Source organism: Channa argus, unplaced genomic scaffold (assembly GCF_033026475.1).
Source record: "Channa argus isolate prfri unplaced genomic scaffold, Channa argus male v1.0 Contig145, whole genome shotgun sequence".
In the NCBI taxonomy this organism is placed as follows: Eukaryota; Metazoa; Chordata; class Actinopteri; order Anabantiformes; family Channidae; genus Channa; species Channa argus.
Genome location: NW_027125364.1, coordinates 1 through 20,183, shown reverse-complemented (window position 1 = coordinate 20,183; position 20,183 = coordinate 1). Strand labels below are relative to the sequence as shown.

At 45.0% G+C, this 20,183-nt stretch overlaps 5 pseudogenes; all 5 read left to right on the top strand.

The window, feature by feature from the left end:
• The first annotated feature begins 591 nt into the window (after positions 1-591).
• Positions 592-709, top strand: LOC137122162 (5S ribosomal RNA; annotated as a pseudogene).
• Positions 710-5,121: 4,412 nt separating this feature from the next.
• LOC137122159 (5S ribosomal RNA) lies at positions 5,122-5,240 on the top strand (annotated as a pseudogene).
• Positions 5,241-9,642: 4,402 nt separating this feature from the next.
• Positions 9,643-9,751, top strand: LOC137122163 (5S ribosomal RNA; annotated as a pseudogene).
• An 857-nt stretch (positions 9,752-10,608) lies between these two features.
• LOC137122164 (5S ribosomal RNA) lies at positions 10,609-10,727 on the top strand (annotated as a pseudogene).
• Positions 10,728-19,878: 9,151 nt separating this feature from the next.
• On the top strand, positions 19,879-19,997 carry LOC137122152 (5S ribosomal RNA; annotated as a pseudogene).
• The last annotated feature ends 186 nt before the right edge of the window (positions 19,998-20,183 follow it).

The following is a 20,183-nucleotide window of genomic DNA, read 5'->3' as shown; positions in this document are numbered from 1 at the left end:
TGGAGTTTTAAAAGTACGGTTCCCAACAGCTAGCGAGGCTCTTTCTGGCAGCAGCACCTGTTTGCTGTTCTTGGTTTCCAAACCTTATTTAGCATTTTTGAATTGTTAGGTTTTGTGCCATGGTTTTGTTTATAAATTGTATATTTTGTAAATAGTATTAAATCTGTAGGGGTGAACTGCCATTTTCTTTGGACTGTTTTCACATTAGGGAGTTAGGGTTAGCGACTGTCTTTTGGTTTGTTTATTTCTATCAGGCTAACTAGCACTTTTTGTGGGAAATGGCTTATTTTGTTTATTATGTTGGCCTTGGTTCGCCCTGAGTTGTAGTGTCATGTTTTGTTTGACACTTTCTTTCGTTTAAAATAAATATCATTCTGTTGGAACATCTCGATCCTGGATTTTGGTTTGGGGATCGGAGAGGGAACATGCTAATTTATCTTTGTATGTTTTACCCTGACCCCCTAGACAGGGGCGTAACAGACCAGTACAGTTATAGTACTTTGTACTTTGCCACATTTATCTTCTTCTTAGCAAGTGTCATGCATTCTGCTTCTCTAGCGTTTTTAAGAGCTGTTGATGATGTCAAATGCAACTTACGGCCACACCGCTCTCTAAGCGCCCGATCTCGTCCGATCTCGGCAGCCAAATAGAGCCGGGCCTGGTTAGTACTTGGTAAGAAGACCGCCTGGAATACCAGGTGCTGTAAGCTTTTTTGCTTGGGTTTACGGGCAGCACAAGCTGGTGTTACTGCCTATTTATTCATAGAAATTTTTCTATATTTTCATCAAATTTTGTTCTTTCATTGCTGTTTTGCTACTTTATTGGTTTGTCAACCATCATGCTTCATTACTAGTAGACCATGTTACGGTCCTGGCCATATGTGTTGTTTTTATTTTGTTGTTCTTATAGGTGCCCTGCCTGATTGGCCGGATTTGGGGGAAGTACAGGAAGCTGATTGGTCCATCCTACACTTCCTGGAGTTTTAAAAGTACGGTTCCCAACAGCTAGCGAGGCTCTTTCTGGCAGCAGCACCTGTTTGCTGTTCTTGGTTTCCAAACCTTATTTAGCATTTTTGAATTGTTAGGTTTTGTGCCGTGGTTTTGTTTAAAAATTGTATATTTTGTAAATAGTATTAAATCTGTAGGGGTGGACTGCCATTTTCTTTTGATTGTTTTCTCTTGTTTACACATTAGGGAGTTAGGGTTAGCGACTGTCTTTTGGTTTGTTTATTTCTATCAGGCTAGCTAGCACTTTCTGTGGGAAATGGCTTATTTTGTTTATTATGTTGGCCTTGGTTCGCCCTGAGTTGTAGTGTCATGTTTTGTTTGACACTTTCTTTCGTTTAAAATAAATATCATTCTGTTGGAACATCTCGATCCTGGATTTTGGTTTGGGGATCGGAGAGGGAACATGCTAATTTATCTTTGTATGTTGCACCCTGACCCCCTAGTCAAGTCAAGTGGCTTTTATTGTCATTTCTACTATACACAGTTGTTCACAGTACACAGTTGAAACGAGATAACGTTCCTCCAAGAACCAAGGTGCTACAAACAACACAAGTTATAATAAAGTGCATCGAGTGCAACCAAGTGCAAACAGTGCAGACGAAAAAACAGTACAGACGTACAGTGTAGACAGACAACACAAGTAACACAGGACAGGACACAAGACACAAGACCCAAGACAGTGCCGACCAGTAAACCTACTGTATACTATTTTACAGTACAGTACAGTTCAGTTAAGTGTGCTAGGGGTGTTAAAAAAAAGAGCAGCATGTAAACGGTATAGTGCATTTAAATGTCCAGCATGTAAAAAAAGTGCAATTGCATTGGAATGTGCAAAAAAAAACAGCAGGTAAACAGTGTAGTGCAGTAAATGTAGAATGATAAAAGTAAATAAATAATAAATAAGTGGTGGTGGAATGAGATGAGTAGTGAGTGATGAGAATGTGCTGAGTTCGGTTTGCAGTGTGTTTAAGTTCTATTTCAGTTCTGTGTGTTGAGGAGCCTGATGGCTTGTGGGAAAAAACTGTTGCATAGTCTGGATGTGGTGGCCCGAATGCTTCGGAACCTCTTTCCTGATGGCAGGAGTGTGAAAAGTGTGTGTGATGGGTGTGTGCGGTCGTCCACAATGCGGTTGGCTTTACGGATGCAGCGTGTGGTGTAAATGTGCATGATAGAGGGCAGAGAGACTCCGATGATCTTCTCAGCTGTCCTCACTATCCTCTGTAGGGTCTTGCGATCCGCGACGGTGCAGTTCCCAAACCAGGCAGTGATGCAGCTGCTCAGGATGCTCTCAATGGTCCCTCTGTAGAACATGGTCAGGATGGGGGGAGGGAGATGGGCTTTCCTCAGCCTTCTCAGGAAGTAGAGACGCTGCTGGGCCTTCTTGGTGATGGAGCTGGTGTTGACTGACCAGGTGAGGTTGTCCGCCAGATGAACACCAAGGAATTTGGTGCTCTTGACTATCTCCACTGAGGATCCATCGATGATCAATGGAGAATGGTCACCCTGTGCTCTCCTGAAGTCCACAACCATCTCTTTAGTTTTGTCAACGTTCAGAGACAGGTTGTTTGCTCCACACCAGGCTGTTAATCGTTGCACCTCCTCTCTGTAGGCTGACTCGTCGTTCTTGCTGATTAAACCCACCACGGTCGTGTCATCAGCAAACTTGACTATGTGGTTTGAGCTGTGCATTGCTACACAGTCGTGCGTCAGCAGAGTGAACAGCAGAGGGCTGAGCACACAGCCCTGAGGGGCTCCAGTGCTCAGTGTGGTGGTGCTGGAGATGTTGTTCCCGATCCGGACTGACTGGGGTCTCCCAGTCAGGAAGTCCAGAATCCAGTTGCAGAGGGAGGTGTTCAGGCCCAGTATGCTCAATTTCTCAGTCAGGTGCTGAGGGATGATTGTGTTGAATGCTGAGCTGAAGTCAATGAACAGCATTCGTACGTATGAGTCCTTACTGTCCAGGTGGGTGAGGGCCAGATGGAGGGTCGTGGAGATGGCATCGTCCGTGGAACGATTTGGACGATACGCAAACTGCATGGGGTCCAGGGAGGTTGGGAGTTGGGTCTTAATGTGCCTCATGACGAGCCTCTCGAAGCACTTCATCACGATGGGTGTGAGCGCGACGGGACGGTAGTCATTGAGGCAGGAGACAGTAGACTTCTTAGGCACAGGCACGATGGTCGTTGCCTTGAGGCACGTAGGAACAACGTTGCTGCTCAGGGAGATGTTGAAGATGTCTGTGAAGACATCCGCTAGCTGTTCTGCGCACTCCCTGAGCACTCTGCCAGGAATGTTGTCTGGTCCAGCAGACTTCCGTGGGTTAACTCTGCATAGAGTTTTCCTCACTTCAGCTGTGGTTAGACAGAGCACCTGGTCACTGGGAGGTGGAGTGGACTTCCTCGCCTTCACGTTGTTCTGTGCCTCAAACCGGGCGTAGAAGTGGTTCAGCGCATCTGGGAGGGAGGCGTCGCGGTCACAATCAGGTGAAGTTGTCTTGTAGTTCGTGATCGCCTGGATGCCCTGCCACATGCGCCGGGTGTCTCCGCTGTCTTCGAAGTGGTCGTGGATTTTCTTTGAGTGTGCGCGCTTTGCCTCTCTAATGGCACGGGACAGTTTGGCCCTTGCTGTTCTCAAGGCCGTCTTGTCCCCTGTTCTGAAGGCAGCGTCTCTTTGTTTCAGCAGCGCACACACATTGGCATTTATCCACGGCTTCCTGTTGGAGCGTGTAGTGATGGTCTTGGAGATGGTCACATCGTCAACGCACTTGCTGATGTAGCTGGTTACTGTTGACGTGTATTCCTCCAAGTTGATGGAATCGCCGTTGGTTGCGGCCTCCCTAAACATGTCCCAGTCAGTGCACTCAAAACAGTCTTGAAGAGCAGAAGTAGCTCCTGCTGGCCAGGTTTTCACCTGTTTCAGAACCGGTTTAGAGCGTCTGACGAGCGGTCTGTATGCTGGAATTAGCATAACCGAGATGTGGTCTGAGTAGCCGAGATGGGGGCGGGGCTCCGCACGATACGCGCCGGGGATGTTTGTGTAAACAAGATCCAGCGTGTTCCCTCCTCTCGTTGCAAAGTCCACATGCTGATGAAGTTTAGGGAGCACAGTCCTGAGATTCGCATGGTTGAAATCTCCGGCAATAATAAACAGTCCGTCGGGGTGAGCGTTCTGCAGGTCGCTAATAGCACCGTAGAGTTCACACAGTGCCTCCTTAGCATTAGCGCTGGGGGGAATGTACACTCCGACAATGAAAACAGTGGTGAATTCCCGTGGTAAATAGAACGGTCTGCATCTAACAGTCACAAACTCCACTAGCGATGAGCAGAAACGTGAGACAAGCACAGAGTTCTTGCACCACTCCGTGTTGATGTAAACACACACGCCACCACCGCGAGTCTTACCGCACAGAGCAGCGTTTCTGTCGGCGCGAAACACGGTTAGCCCGTCTAGCTGGATGGCGGCTTCCGGAACTCTGTCACTGAGCCACGTCTCCGTGAAAACAAAGATGCAGCAGTCTCTGAATTCTCGCCGCGTGGTCCGCTGGAGTCGGATGTAGTCTAGTTTATTGTCCAGGGAGCAGACGTTGGAGAGGAGAATGGACGGTAGAGCCGGCCGGCTAGGGTTAGCATTTAGCCTAGCACGGACACCCGCCCGCTTGCCGCGCTTCCGCTTCCTCGAGCAGCGCTTCCGACGTCCCCTCACCTGGCCACCGGCGTCAGGTGACACCGAGGGCTGGGGGCCTGGTATTTGTCGCTGGGGTCGTAGCAAGCCGAGGTCGCGAAGGTTACCAATTACTTCCTCGTGCAGATTATTGTATGTATGAACCCTGTGCCGCAGCAATGTCTGGCGGTCGTAAACATGAACACAGCTGACTGTGGTGTCCATGTACTGTAAAGGGTCTGGCTAAATACGGCAAAAACACCATTTGTTGGATCCGGAGAGGCCGCTGCGAGCTACTGCCGCGCCGCCATCTTGTTCCACAGCCTAGACAGGGGCGTAACAGACCAGTACAGTTATAGTACTTTGTACTTTGCCACATTTATCTTCTTCTTAGCAAGTGTCATGCATTCTGCTTCTCCAGCGTTTTTAAGAGCTGTTGATGATGTCAAATGCAGCTTACGGCCACACTGCTCTCTAAGCGCCCGATCCCGTCCGATCTCGGCAGCCAAATAGGGCCGGGCCTTGTTAGTACTTGGTAGGAAGACCGCCTGGGAATACCACGTGCTGTAAGCTTCTTTGCTTGGGTTTACGGGCAGCACAAGCTGGTGTTACTGCCTATTTATTCATAGAAATTGTTCTATATTTTCATCAAATTTTGTTCTTTCATTGCTGTTTTGCTACTTTATTGGTTTGCCAACCATCGTGCTTCATTACTAGTAGACCATGTTACGGTCCTGGCCATATGTGTTGTTTTTATTTTGTTGTTCTTATAGGTGCCCTGCCTGATTGGCCGGATTGGGGGGCAGTACAGGAAGCTGATTGGTCCATCCTACACTTCCTGGAGTTTTAAAAGTACGGTTCCCAACAGCTAGCGAGGCTCTTTCTGGCATCAGCACCTGTTTGCTGTTCTTGGTTTCCAAACCTTATTTAGCATTTTTGAATTGTTAGGTTTTGTGCCGTGGTTTTGTTTATAAATTGTATATTTTGTAAATAGTATTAAATCTGTAGGGGTGAACTGCCATTTTCTTTGGACTGTTTTCACATTAGGGAGTTAGGGTTAGCGACTGTCTTTTGGTTTGTTTATTTCTATCAGGCTAGCTAGCACTTTCTGTGGGAAATGGCTTATTTTGTTTATTATGTTGGCCTTGGTTTGCCCTGAGTTGTAGTGTCATGTTTTGTTTGACACTTTCTTTCGTTTAAAATAAATATCATTCTGTTGGAACATCTCGATCCTGGATTTTGGTTTGGGGATCGGAGAGGGAACATGCTAATTTATCTTTGTATGTTGCACCCTGACCCCCTAGTCAAGTCAAGTGGCTTTTATTGTCATTTCTACTATACACAGTTGTTCACAGTACACAGTTGAAACGAGATAACGTTCCTCCAAGAACCAAGGTGCTACAAACAACACAAGTTATAATAAAGTGCATCGAGTGCAACCAAGTGCAAACAGTGCAGACGAAAAAACAGTACAGACGTACAGTGTAGACAGACAACACAAGTAACACAGGACAGGACACAAGACACAAGACCCAAGACAGTGCCGACCAGTAAACCTACTGTATACTATTTTACAGTACAGTACAGTTCAGTTAAGTGTGCTAGGGGTGTTAAAAAAAAGAGCAGCATGTAAACGGTATAGTGCATTTAAATGTCCAGCATGTAAAAAAAGTGCAATTGCATTGGAATGTGCAAAAAAAAACAGCAGGTAAACAGTGTAGTGCAGTAAATGTAGAATGATAAAAGTAAATAAATAATAAATAAGTGGTGGTGGAATGAGATGAGTAGTGAGTGATGAGAATGTGCTGAGTTCGGTTTGCAGTGTGTTTAAGTTCTATTTCAGTTCTGTGTGTTGAGGAGCCTGATGGCTTGTGGGAAAAAACTGTTGCATAGTCTGGATGTGGTGGCCCGAATGCTTCGGAACCTCTTTCCTGATGGCAGGAGTGTGAAGAGTGTGTGTGATGGGTGTGTGCGGTCGTCCACAATGCTGTTGGCTTTGCGGATGCAGCGTGTGGTGTAAATGTGCATGATAGAGGGCAGAGAGACTCCGATGATCTTCTCAGCTGTCCTCACTATCCTCTGTAGGGTCTTGCGATCCGCGACGGTGCAGTTCCCAAACCAGGCAGTGATGCAGCTGCTCAGGATGCTCTCAATGGTCCCTCTGTAGAACATGGTCAGGATGGGGGGAGGGAGATGGGCTTTCCTCAGCCTTCTCAGGAAGTAGAGACGCTGCTGGGCCTTCTTGGTGATGGAGCTGGTGTTGACTGACCAGGTGAGGTTGTCCGCCAGATGAACACCAAGGAATTTGGTGCTCTTGACTATCTCCACTGAGGATCCATCGATGATCAATGGAGAATGGTCACCCTGTGCTCTCCTGAAGTCCACAACCATCTCTTTAGTTTTGTCAACGTTCAGAGACAGGTTGTTTGCTCCACACCAGGCTGTTAATCGTTGCACCTCCTCTCTGTAGGCTGACTCGTCGTTCTTGCTGATTAAACCCACCACGGTCGTGTCATCAGCAAACTTGACTATGTGGTTTGAGCTGTGCATTGCTACACAGTCGTGCGTCAGCAGAGTGAACAGCAGAGGGCTGAGCACACAGCCCTGAGGGGCTCCAGTGCTCAGTGTGGTGGTGCTGGAGATGTTGTTCCCGATCCGGACTGACTGGGGTCTCCCAGTCAGGAAGTCCAGAATCCAGTTGCAGAGGGAGGTGTTCAGGCCCAGTATGCTCAATTTCTCAGTCAGGTGCTGAGGGATGATTGTGTTGAATGCTGAGCTGAAGTCAATGAACAGCATTCGTACGTATGAGTCCTTACTGTCCAGGTGGGTGAGGGCCAGATGGAGGGTCGTGGAGATGGCATCGTCCGTGGAACGATTTGGACGATACGCAAACTGCATGGGGTCCAGGGAGGTTGGGAGTTGGGTCTTAATGTGCCTCATGACGAGCCTCTCGAAGCACTTCATCACGATGGGTGTGAGCGCGACGGGACGGTAGTCATTGAGGCAGGAGACAGTAGACTTCTTAGGCACAGGCACGATGGTTGTTGCCTTGAGGCACGTAGGAACAACGTTGCTGCTCAGGGAGATGTTGAAGATGTCTGTGAAGACATCCGCTAGCTGTTCTGCGCACTCCCTGAGCACTCTGCCAGGAATGTTGTCTGGTCCAGCAGACTTCCGTGGGTTAACTCTGCATAGAGTTTTCCTCACTTCAGCTGTGGTTAGACAGAGCACCTGGTCACTGGGAGGTGGAGTGGACTTCCTCGCCTTCACGTTGTTCTGTGCCTCAAACCGGGCGTAGAAGTGGTTCAGCGCATCTGGGAGGGAGGCGTCGCGGTCACAATCAGGTGAAGTTGTCTTGTAGTTCGTGATCGCCTGGATGCCCTGCCACATGCGCCGGGTGTCTCCGCTGTCTTCGAAGTGGTCGTGGATTTTCTTTGAGTGTGCGCGCTTTGCCTCTCTAATGGCACGGGACAGTTTGGCCCTTGCTGTTCTCAAGGCCGTCTTGTCCCCTGTTCTGAAGGCAGCGTCTCTTTGTTTCAGCAGCGCACACACATTGGCATTTATCCACGGCTTCCTGTTGGAGCGTGTAGTGATGGTCTTGGAGATGGTCACATCGTCAACGCACTTGCTGATGTAGCTGGTTACTGTTGACGTGTATTCCTCCAAGTTGATGGAATCGCCGTTGGTTGCGGCCTCCCTAAACATGTCCCAGTCAGTGCACTCAAAACAGTCTTGAAGAGCAGAAGTAGCTCCTGCTGGCCAGGTTTTCACCTGTTTCAGAACCGGTTTAGAGCGTCTGACGAGCGGTCTGTATGCTGGAATTAGCATAACCGAGATGTGGTCTGAGTAGCCGAGATGGGGGCGGGGCTCCGCACGATACGCGCCGGGGATGTTTGTGTAAACAAGATCCAGCGTGTTCCCTCCTCTCGTTGCAAAGTCCACATGCTGATGAAGTTTAGGGAGCACAGTCCTGAGATTCGCATGGTTGAAATCTCCGGCAATAATAAACAGTCCGTCGGGGTGAGCGTTCTGCAGGTCGCTAATAGCACCGTAGAGTTCACACAGTGCCTCCTTAGCATTAGCGCTGGGGGGAATGTACACTCCGACAATGAAAACAGTGGTGAATTCCCGTGGTAAATAGAACGGTCTGCATCTAACAGTCACAAACTCCACTAGCGATGAGCAGAAACGTGAGACAAGCACAGAGTTCTTGCACCACTCCGTGTTGATGTAAACACACACGCCACCACCGCGAGTCTTACCGCACAGAGCAGCGTTTCTGTCGGCGCGAAACACGGTTAGCCCGTCTAGCTGGATGGCGGCTTCCGGAACTCTGTCACTGAGCCACGTCTCCGTGAAAACAAAGATGCAGCAGTCTCTGAATTCTCGCGGCGTGGTCCGCTGGAGTCGGATGTAGTCTAGTTTATTGTCCAGGGAGCAGACGTTGGAGAGGAGAATGGACGGTAGAGCCGGCCGGCTAGGGTTAGCATTTAGCCTAGCACGGACACCCGCCCGCTTGCCGCGCTTCCGCTTCCTCGAGCAGCGCTTCCGACGTCCCCTCACCTGGCCACCGGCGTCAGGTGACACCGAGGGCTGGGGGCCTGGTATTTGTCGCTGGGGTCGTAGCAAGCCGAGGTCGCGAAGGTTACCAATTACTTCCTCGTGCAGATTATTGTATGTATGAACCCTGTGCCGCAGCAATGTCTGGCGGTCGTAAACATGAACACAGCTGACTGTGGTTTCCATGTACTGTAAAGGGTCTGGCTAAATACGGCAAAAACACCATTTGTTGGATCCGGAGAGGCCGCTGCGAGCTACTGCAGCGCCGCCATCTTGTTCCACAGCCTAGACAGGGGCGTAACAGACCAGTACAGTTATAGTACTTTGTACTTTGCCACATTTATCTTCTTCTTAGCAAGTGTCATGCATTCTGCTTCTCCAGCGTTTTTAAGAGCTGTTGATGATGTCAAATGCAGCTTACGGCCACACCGCTCTCTAAGCGCCCGATCTCGGCAGCCAAATAGAGCCGGGCCTGGTTAGTACTTGGTAGGAAGACCGCCTGGGAATACCAGGTGCTGTAAGCTTTTTTGCTTGGGTTTACGGGCAGCACAAGCTGGTGTTACTGCCTATTTATTCATAGAAATTGTTCTATATTTTCATCAAATTTTGTTCTGTCATTGCTGTTTTGCTACTTTATTGGTTTGCCAACCATTGTGCTTCATTACTAGTAGACCATGTTACGGTCCTGGCCATATGTGTTGTTTTTATTTTCTTGTTCTTATAGGTGCCCTGCCTGATTGGCCGGATTGGGGGGCAGTACAGGAAGCTGATTGGTCCATCCTACACTTCCTGGAGTTTTAAAAGTACGGTTCCCAACAGCTAGCGAGGCTCTTTCTGGCATCAGCACCTGTTTGCTGTTCTTGGTTTCCAAACCTTATTTAGCATTTTTGAATTGTTAGGTTTTGTGCCGTGGTTTTGTTTATAAATTGTATATTTTATAAATAGTATTAAATCTGTAGGGGTGAACTGCCATTTTCTTTGGACTGTTTTCACATTAGGGAGTTAGGGTTAGCGACTGTCTTTTGGTTTGTTTATTTCTATCAGGCTAGCTAGCACTTTCTGTGGGAAATGGCTTATTTTGTTTATTATGTTGGCCTTGGTTCGCCCTGAGTTGTAGTGTCATGTTTTGTTTGACACTTTCTTTCGTTTAAAATAAATATCATTCTGTTGGAACATCTCGATCCTGGATTTTGGTTTGGGGATCGGAGAGGGAACATGCTAATTTATCTTTGTATGTTGCACCCTGACCCTCTAGAGAGGGGCGTAACAGACCAGTACAGTTATAGTACTTTGTACTTTGCCACATTTATCTTCTTCTTAGCAAGTGTCATGCATTCTGCTTCTCCAGCGTTTTTAAGAGCTGTTGATTATGTCAAATGCAGCTTACGGCCACACCGCTCTCTAAGCGCCCGATCTCGTCCGATCTCGGCAGCCAAATAGAGCCGGGCCTGGTTAGTACTTGGTAGGAAGACCGCCTGGGAATACCAGGTGCTGTAAGCTTTTTTGCTTGGGTTTACGGGCAGCACAAGCTGGTGTTACTGCCTATTTATTCATAGAAATTGTTCTATATTTTCATCAAATTTTGTTCTTTCATTGCTGTTTAGCTACTTTATTGGTTTGTCAACCATCGTGCTTCATTACTAGTAGACCATGTTACGGTCCTGGCCATATGTGTTGTTTTTATTTTGTTGTTCTTATAGGTGCCCTTCCTGATTGGCCGGATTTGGGGGAAGTACAGGAAGCTGATTGGTCCATCCTACACTTCCTGGAGTTTTAAAAGTACGGTTCCCAACAGCTAGCGAGGCTCTTTCTGGCAGCAGCACCTGTTTGCTGTTCTTGGTTTCCAAACCTTATTTAGCATTTTTGAATTGTTAGGTTTTGTGCCGTGGTTTTGTTTATAAATTGTATATTTTGTAAATAGTATTAAATCTGTAGGGGTGAACTGCCATTTTCTTTGGACTGTTTTCACATTAGGGAGTTAGGGTTAGCGACTGTCTTTTGGTTTGTTTATTTCTATCAGGCTAGCTAGCGCTTTCTGTGGGAAATGGCTTATTTTGTTTATTATGTTGGCCTTGGTTCGCCCTGAGTTGTAGTGTCATGTTTTGTTTGACACTTTCTTTCGTTTAAAATAAATATCATTCTGTTGGAACATCTCGATCCTGGATTTTGGTTTGGGGATCGGAGAGGGAACATGCTAATTTATCTTTGTATGTTGCACCCTGACCCCCTAGACAGGGGCGTAACAGACCAGTACAGTTATAGTACTTTGTACTTTGCCACATTTATCTTCTTCTTAGCGAGTGTCATGCTTTCCACTTCTCCAGCTGTTGCAATGATATTTCCATGCTGAACTGAGTTGTTCTGGCTCAAATATGAAGGCAAACCCACTTTCCTTTCAGTATTTTGCTGCATTTGGCAGAAACAGGCATATTTGCTCATTCGGCCTGAAAATGCTTTTAAGCGCATAAAAACTTACACTCTTGATTTCTGGCTAAATAAAAGCTGTTGCAATGATATTTCCATGCTGAACTGAGTTGTTCTGGGTCAAATATGAAGGCAAACCCACTTTCCTTTGAGTGTTTTGCTGCAATTGGCAGAAATCAGCTCATTCGGCCTGAAAATGCTTTTAAGCACATAAAAGCTTACACTCTTGATTTCTGGCTAAATAGAAGCTGTTGCAATGATATTTCCATGCTGAACTGAGTTGTTCTGGGTCAAATATGAAGGCAAACCCACTTTCCTTTCAGTATTTTGCTGCATTTGGCAGAAACAAGCATATTTGCACATTCGGCCTGAAAATGCTTTTAAGCGCATAAACACTTCCACTCTTGATTTCTGGCTACATAAAATATGTTGCGATGATATTTCCATGCTGAACTGAGTTGATCTAGGTCAAATATGAAGGCAAACCCACTTTCCTTTCAGTATTTTCCTGCAATTGGCAGAAATCAGCTCATTCGGCCTGAAAATGCTTTTAAGCGCATAAAACTTACACTCTTGATTTCTGGCTAAATAAAAGCTGTTGCAATGATATTTCCATGCTGAACTGAGTTGTTCTGGGTCAAATATGAAGGCAAACCCACTTTCCTTTCAGTATTTTGCTGCATTTGGCAGAAACAAGCATATTTGCCATTCGGCCTGAAAGTGCTTTTAAGCGCATAAAAACTTACACTCTTGATTTCTGGCTAAATAAAAGCTGTAGCAATGATATTTCCATGCTGAACTGAGTTGTTCTGGGTCAAAAATGAAGGCAAACCCACTTTCCTTTCAGTATTTTCCTGCAATTGGCAGAAATCAGCTCATTCGGCCTGAAAATGCTTTTAAGCGCATAAAAACTTACACTCTTGATTTCTGGCTAAATAAAAGCTGTTGCAATGATATTTCCATGCTGAACTGAGTTGTTCTGGGTCAAATATTAAGGCAAACCCACTTTCCTTTCAGTATTTTGCTGCAATTGGCAGAAATCAGCTCATTCGGCCTGAAAATGCTTTTAAGCGCATAAAAACTTTCACTCTTGATTTCTGGCTAAATAAAAGCTGTTGCAATGATATTTCCATGCTGAACTGAGTTGTTCTGGGTCAAAAATGAAGGCAAACCCACTTTCCTTTCAGTATTTTGCTGCATTTGGCAGAAACAAGCATATTTGCCATTCGGCCTGAAAGTGCTTTTAAGCGCATAAAAACTTACACTCTTGATTTCTGGCTACATAAAATATGTTGCGATGATATTTCCATGCTGAACTGAGTTGATCTAGGTCAAATATGAAGGCAAACCCACTTTCCTTTCAGTATTTTGCTGCATTTGGCAGAAATCAGCTCATTCGGCCTGAAAATACTTTTAAGCACATAAAAACTTACACTCTTGATTTCTGGCTAAATAAAAGCTGTAGCAATGATATTTCCATGCTGAACTGAGTTGTTCTGGGTCAAAAATAAAGGTAAACCCACTTTCCTTTCAGTATTTTGCTGCATTTGGCAGAAACAAGCATATTTGCTAATTAGGCCTGAATTTGCTTTTAAGCGCATAAAAACTTACACTCTTGATTTCTGGCTAAATAAAAGCTGTAGCAATGATATTTCCATGCTGAACTGAGTTGTTCTGGGTCAAATATGAAGGCAAACCCACTTTCCTTTCAGTGTTTTGCTGCAATTGGCAGAAATCAGCTCATTCGGCCTGAAAATGCTTTTAAGCGCATAAAAACTTACACTCTTGATTTCTGGCTAAATAGAAGCTGTTGCAATGATATTTCCATGCTGAACTGAGTTGTTCTGGGTCAAATATGAAGGCAAACCCACTTTCCTTTCAGTATTTTGCTGCATTTGGCAGAAACAATCATATTAGCTCATTCGGCCTGAAAATGCTTTTAAGCGCATAAAAACTTACACTCTTGATTTCTGGCTAAATAAAAGCTGTAGCAATGATATTTCCATGCTGAACTGAGTTGTTCTGGGTCAAATATTAAGGCAAACCCACTTTCCTTTGAGTGTTTTGCTGCAATTGGCAGAAATCAGCTCATTCGGCCTGAAAATGCTTTTAAGCGCATAAAAACTTACACTCTTGATTTCTGGCTAAATAAAAGCTGTAGCAATGATATTTCCATGCTGAACTGAGTTGTTCTGGGTCAAAAATAAAGGCAAACCCACTTTCCGTTCAGTATTTTGCTGCATTTGGCAGAAACAAGCATATTTGCTCAGTCGGCCAGAAAATTATTTTAAGCGCATAAAAACCTACACTCTTGATTTCTGGCTAAATAAAAGCTGTTGTTATGATATTGCGATGCTGAACTGAGTTGTTCTGGGTCAAAAATGAAGGCAAACCCACTTTCCTTTCAGTATTTTCCTGCAATTGGCAGAAATCTGCTCATTCGGCCTGAAAATGCTTTTAAGCGCATAAAAACTTACACTCTTGATTTCTGAATAAATAAAGGCTGTTGCAATGATATTTCCATGCTGAACAGAGTTGTTCTGGGTCAAATATGAAGGCAAACCCACTTTCCTTTCAGCATTTTGCTGCAATTGGCAGAAATCAGCTCATTCGGCCTGAAAATGCTTTTAAGCGCATAAAAACTTACACTCTTGATTTCTGGCTAAATAAAAGCTGTTGCAATGATATTTCCATGCTGAACTGAGTTGTTCTGGCTCAAATATGAAGGCAAAACCACTTTCCTTTGAGTGTTTTGCTGCAATTGGCAGAAATCAGCTCATTCGGCCTGAAAATGCTTTTAAGAGCATAAAAACTTACACTCTTGATTTCTGGCTAAATAAAAGCTGTTACAATGATATTTCCATGCTGAACTGAGTTGTTCTGGGTCAATTATGAAGGCAAACCCACTTTCCTTTCAGTATTTTGCTGCATTTGGCAGAAATAAGCATATTTGCTCATTCGGCCTGAAAATGCTTCTAAGCGCATAAAAACTTACACTCTTGATTTCTGGCTAAATAAAAGCTGTTGCAATGATATTTCCATGCTGAACTGAGTTGTTCTGGGTCAATTATGAAGGCAAACCCACTTTCCTTTCAGTATTTTGCTGCATTTGGCAGAAACAAGCATATTTGCTAATTAGGCCTGAATTTGCTTTTAACCGCATAAAAACTTACACTCTTGATTTCTGGCTAAATAAAAGCTGTAGCAATGATATTGCGATGCCGAACTGAGTTGTTCTGGGTCAAATATGAAGGCAAACCCACTTTCCTTTGAGTGTTTTGCTGCAATTGGCAGAAATCAGCTCATTCGGCCTGAAAATGCTTTTAAGCACATAAAAACTTACATTTTTGATTTCTGGCTAAATAAAAGCTGTAGCAATGATATTTCCATGCTGAACTGAGTTGTTCTGGGTCAAAAATAAAGGCAAACCCACTTTCCTTTCAGTATTTTGCTGCATTTGGCAGAAACAAGCATATTTGCTAATTAGGCCTGAATTTGCTTTTAAGCGCATAAAAACTTACACTCTTGATTTCTGGCTAAATAAAAGCTGTAGCAATGATATTGCGATGCCGAACTGAGTTGTTCTGGGTCAAATATGAAGGCAAAACCACTTTCCTTTCAGTATTTTGCTGCAATTGGCAGAAATCAGCTCATTCGGCCTGAAAATGCTTTTAAGCGCATAAAAACTTACACTCTTGATTTCTGGCTAAATAAAAGCTGTTGCAATGATATTTCCATGCTGAACTGAGTTGTTCTGGGTCAAATATGAAGGCAAACCCACTTTCCTTTCAGTATTTTGCTGCATTTGGCAGAAACAATCATATTTGCTCATTCGGCCTCAAAATGCTTTTAAGCGCATAAAAACTTACACTCTTGATTTCTGAATAAATAAAAGCTGTTGCATGATATTTCCATGCTGAACTGAGTTGTTCTGGGTCAAATATGAAGGCAAACCCACTTTCCTTTGAGTGTTTTGCTGCAATTGACAGAAATCAGCTCATTCGGCCTGAAAATGCTTTTAAGCACATAAAAGCTTACAGTCTTGATTTCTGGCTAAATAGAAACTGTTGCAATGATATTTCCATGCTGAACTGAGTTGTTCTGGGTCAAAAATGAAGGCAAACCCACTTTCCTTTTAGTATTTTTCTGCATTTGGCAGAAACAAGCATATTTGCTCATTAGGCCTGAAAATGCTTTTAAGCGCATAAAAACTTACACTCTTGATTTCTGGCTAAATAAAAGCTGTTGCAATGATATTTCCATGCTGAACTGAGTTGTTCTGTGTCAAATATGAAGGCAAACCCACTTTCCTTTCAGTATTTTGCTGCATTTGGCAGAAACAAGCATATTTGCTCATTCGGCCTGAAAATGCTTTTAAGCGCATAAAAACTTACACTCTTGATTTCTGGCTACATAAAAGATGTTGCGATGATATTTCCATGATGAACTGAGTTGTTCTAGGTCAAATATGAAAGCAAACCCACTTTCCTTTCAGTATTTTGCTGCATTTGGCAGAAACAAGCATATTTGCTAATTCGGCCTGAAAATGCTTTTAAGCGCATAAAAACTTACACTCTTGATTTCTGGCTAAATCAAAGCTGTTGCAATGATATTTCCATGCTGAACTCAGTTGTTCTGGGTCAAATATGAAGGCAAACCCACTTTCCTTTGAGTGTTTTGCTGCAATTGGCAGAAATCAGCTCATTCGGCCTGAAAATCCTTTTAAGCGCATAAAAACTTACACTCTTGATTTCTGGCTACATAAAAGATGTTGCGATGATATTTCCATGATGAACTGAGTTGTTCTAGGTCAAATATGAAGGTAAACCCACTTTCCTTTCAGTATTTTGCTGCATTTGGCAGAAACAAGCATATTTGTTGATTCGGCCTTCTTCTTCTTTTCCTTTCGGCTGCTCCCTTTCAGGGGTCGCCACAGCGAATCATGTGCCTCCATCTAACTCTGTCCTCTGCATCCTCTTCACTCACACCAACTAACTTCATGTCCTCCCTCACTACATCCATAAATCTCCTCTTTGGTCTTCCTCTAGACCTCCTGCCTGGCAGCTCCAACCTCAGCATCCTTCTACCGATATATTCACAGTTTCTCCTCTGAACATGTCCAAACCACGTCAATCTGGCCTCTCTGACTTTATCTCCAAAACATCTAACATGAGCTGTCCCTCTGATGTACTCATTCCTGATCCTGTCCATCCTCGTCACTCCCAAAGAGAACCTCAACATCTTAAGCTCTGCTACTTCCAGCTCTGCCTCCTGTCTTTTCTTCAGTGCCACTGTCTCTAAGCCGAACAACATTGCTGGTCTCACCACCGTCTTGAACACCTTTCCTTTCATTCTCGCTGAGACTCTTTTATCACACAACACACCTGACACTTTTCTCCACCCGTTCCAACCTGCCTGCACTCGCCTCTTCACCTCTTTTCCACACTCACCGTTGCTCTGAACCGTTGACCCTAAATACTTAAAGTCCTGCACCTTCTTCACCTCTGCTCCCTGTAACCTCACCGTTCCACCTGGGTCCCTCTCATTCACACACATGTATTCTGTCTTGCTGCGGCTAAGCTTCATTCCTCTGTTTTCCAGAGCAGACCTCCACCACTCTAGATTTTCCTCCACCTGCTCCCTGCTCTCACTACAAATAACAATGTCATCTGCAAACATCATAGTCCAGGGAGATTCTTGTCTAACCTCATCTGTCAGTCTGTCCATCACCAGAGCAAACAAGAAGGGGCTCAAAGCCGATCCTTGATGCAGACCCACCTCCACCTTGAACTCCTCTGTCACACCTACAGCACCTCACCACTGTCTTACAGCTCTCATACATGTCCTGCACCACTCTAACATACTTCTCTGACACTCCAGACGTCCTCATACAATACCACAGCTCCTCTCTCGGCACCCTGTCATACGCTTTCTCTAAATCTACGCAGACACAATGCAACTCCCTATGACCCTCTCTGTACTTCTCCATCAGCGTCCTCAAAGCAAATACTGCATCTGTTGTACTCTTTCTAGGCATGAAACCATATTGCTGCTCACAAATACTCACCTCTGCGCTTAGCCGAGCTTCCACTACTCTTTCCCACAACTTCATTGTGTGACTCATCAGCTTTATTCCTCTGTAGTTGCCACAGCTCTGCACATCTCCCTTGTTCTTAAAAATTGGTACCAGTACACTTTTCCTCCAGTCCTCTGGCATCCTCTCACTCTCCAAGATCTTGTTAAACAAACTAGTCAAAAACTCTACTGCCGCCTCTCCTAGACACTTCCATACCTCCACAGGTATGTCATCAGGACCAACTGCCTTTCCACTCTTCATCCTCTTCAATGTCCTCCTCACTTCACTCTTACTAATCTTTGCTACTTCCTGCTCCACAACAGTCACCTCTTCTACTCTTCGTTCCCTTTCATTTTCCTCGTTCATCAACTCTTCAAAGTACTCCTTCCATCTTCCCATCACACTCCTGGCACCTGTCAATACATTTCCATCCTTATCTTTAATCACCCTAACCTGCTGCACATCCTTTCCATCTCTATCTCTTTGTCTGGCCAACCTGTACAAATCCACCTCTCCCTCTTTAGTGTCCAACCTAGCATACAAGTCCTCATATGCTCTTTGTTTGGCCTGTGCCACCTCTATCTTCACCTTACGCTGTATCTCCCTGTACTCCTGTCTACTCTCTTCAGTCCTCTCAGTGTCCCACTTCTTCTTAGCTAACCTCTTTCTCTGTATACACTCCTGAACTTCCTCGTTCCACCACCAAGTCTCCTTGTCCGCTTTCCTCTTTCCAGATGACACACCGAGTACCCTCCTACCTGTCTCCCTGATCAAATTAGCTGTAGTAGTCCAGTCATCTGGAAGCACCTCCAAACCACCCAGAGTCTGTCTCAGCTCCTCCCTGAAAACTAAACGACATTCTTCCTTTTTCAACTTCCACCACTTTGTCCGCTGCTCTGCCTTAGTCCTCCTTATCTTCCTCACCACCAGCATCATTTTACACACCACCATCCTGTGTTGTCTGGCTACACTCTCCCCTACCAATGCTTTACAGTCACTGATCTCTTTCAGATTACAACGTCTACACAAGATGTAGTCTACCTGAGTGCTTCTCCCTCCGCTCTTGTACGTCACCCTATGTTCCTGCCTCTTCTGAAAGAAAGTGTTTACTACAGCCATTTCCATCCTCTTTGCAAAGTCAACCACCATCTGACCTTCTGCGTTCCTGTCCTGAACACCAAACCTGCCCATAACAGTCTCATCACCTCTGTTCCCTTCACCTACATGCCCATTGAAATCTGCACCAATGACAACTCTCTCACCTCTGGGGATGCTCTGCATCACTTCATCTAACTCACTCCAGAATTTCTCCTTCTCTTCTAACTCACATCCTACCTGTGGGGCATAACCACTCACAACATTGAACATCACCCCTTCAACTTCCAGCTTCAGACTCATCAACCTGTCTGATACTCTTTTCACCTCTAGAACATTCCTCACAAAATCCTCTTTCAATATAACTCCTACTCCATTTCTCTTCCTATCTGACCCATGGTAAAACAACTTGAACCCTGCTCCTAAGCTTCTAGCCTTGCTACCTTTCCACCTGGTCTCCTGGACACACAGTATGTCCACCTTCCTTCTCTGCATCATGTCGATCAACTCCCTAGCCTTCCCTGTCATAGTACCAACATTCAAAGTCCCTACTGTCAGTCCTACATTCTTAGCTTTCCTCTTCTCTCTTTGCCTACGAACACACCTTCCTCCTCTTCTTCTTCGTCTTCGACCAACAGTAGTCCAATTTCCACCGGTACCCTGTAGGTCAACAGCACAGTTGGTTAGCGACTGTCTTTTGGTTTGTTTATTTCTATCAGGCTAGCTAGCACTTTCTGTGGGAAATGGCTTAATTTGTTTATTATGTTGGCCTTGGTTCGCCCTGAGTTGTAGTGTCATGTTTTGTTTGACACTTTCTTTCGTTTAAAATAAATATCATTCTGTTGGAACATCTCGATCCTGGATTTTGGTTTGGGGATCGGAGAGGGAACATGCTAATTTATCTTTGTATGTTGCACCCTGACCCCCTAGACAGGGGCGTAACAGACCAGTACAGTTATAGTACTTTGTACTTTGCCACATTTATCTTCTTCTTAGCAAGTGTCATGCATTCTGCTTCTCCAGCGTTTTTAAGAGCTGTTGATGATGTCAAATGCAGCTTACGGCCACACCGCTCTCTAAGCGCCCGATCTCGTCCGATCTCGGCAGCCAAATAGAGCCGGGCCTGGTTAGTACTTGGTAGGAAGACCGCCTGGGAATACCAGGTGCTGTAAGCTTTTTTGCTTGGGTTTACGGGCAGCACAAGCTGGTGTTACTGCCTATTTATTCCTAGAAATTGTTCTATATTTTCATCAAATTTTGTTCTTTTATTGCTGTTTTGCTACTTTATTGATTTGTCAACCATCGTGCTTCATTACTATTAGACCATGTTACGGTCCTGGCCATATGTGTTGTTTTTATTT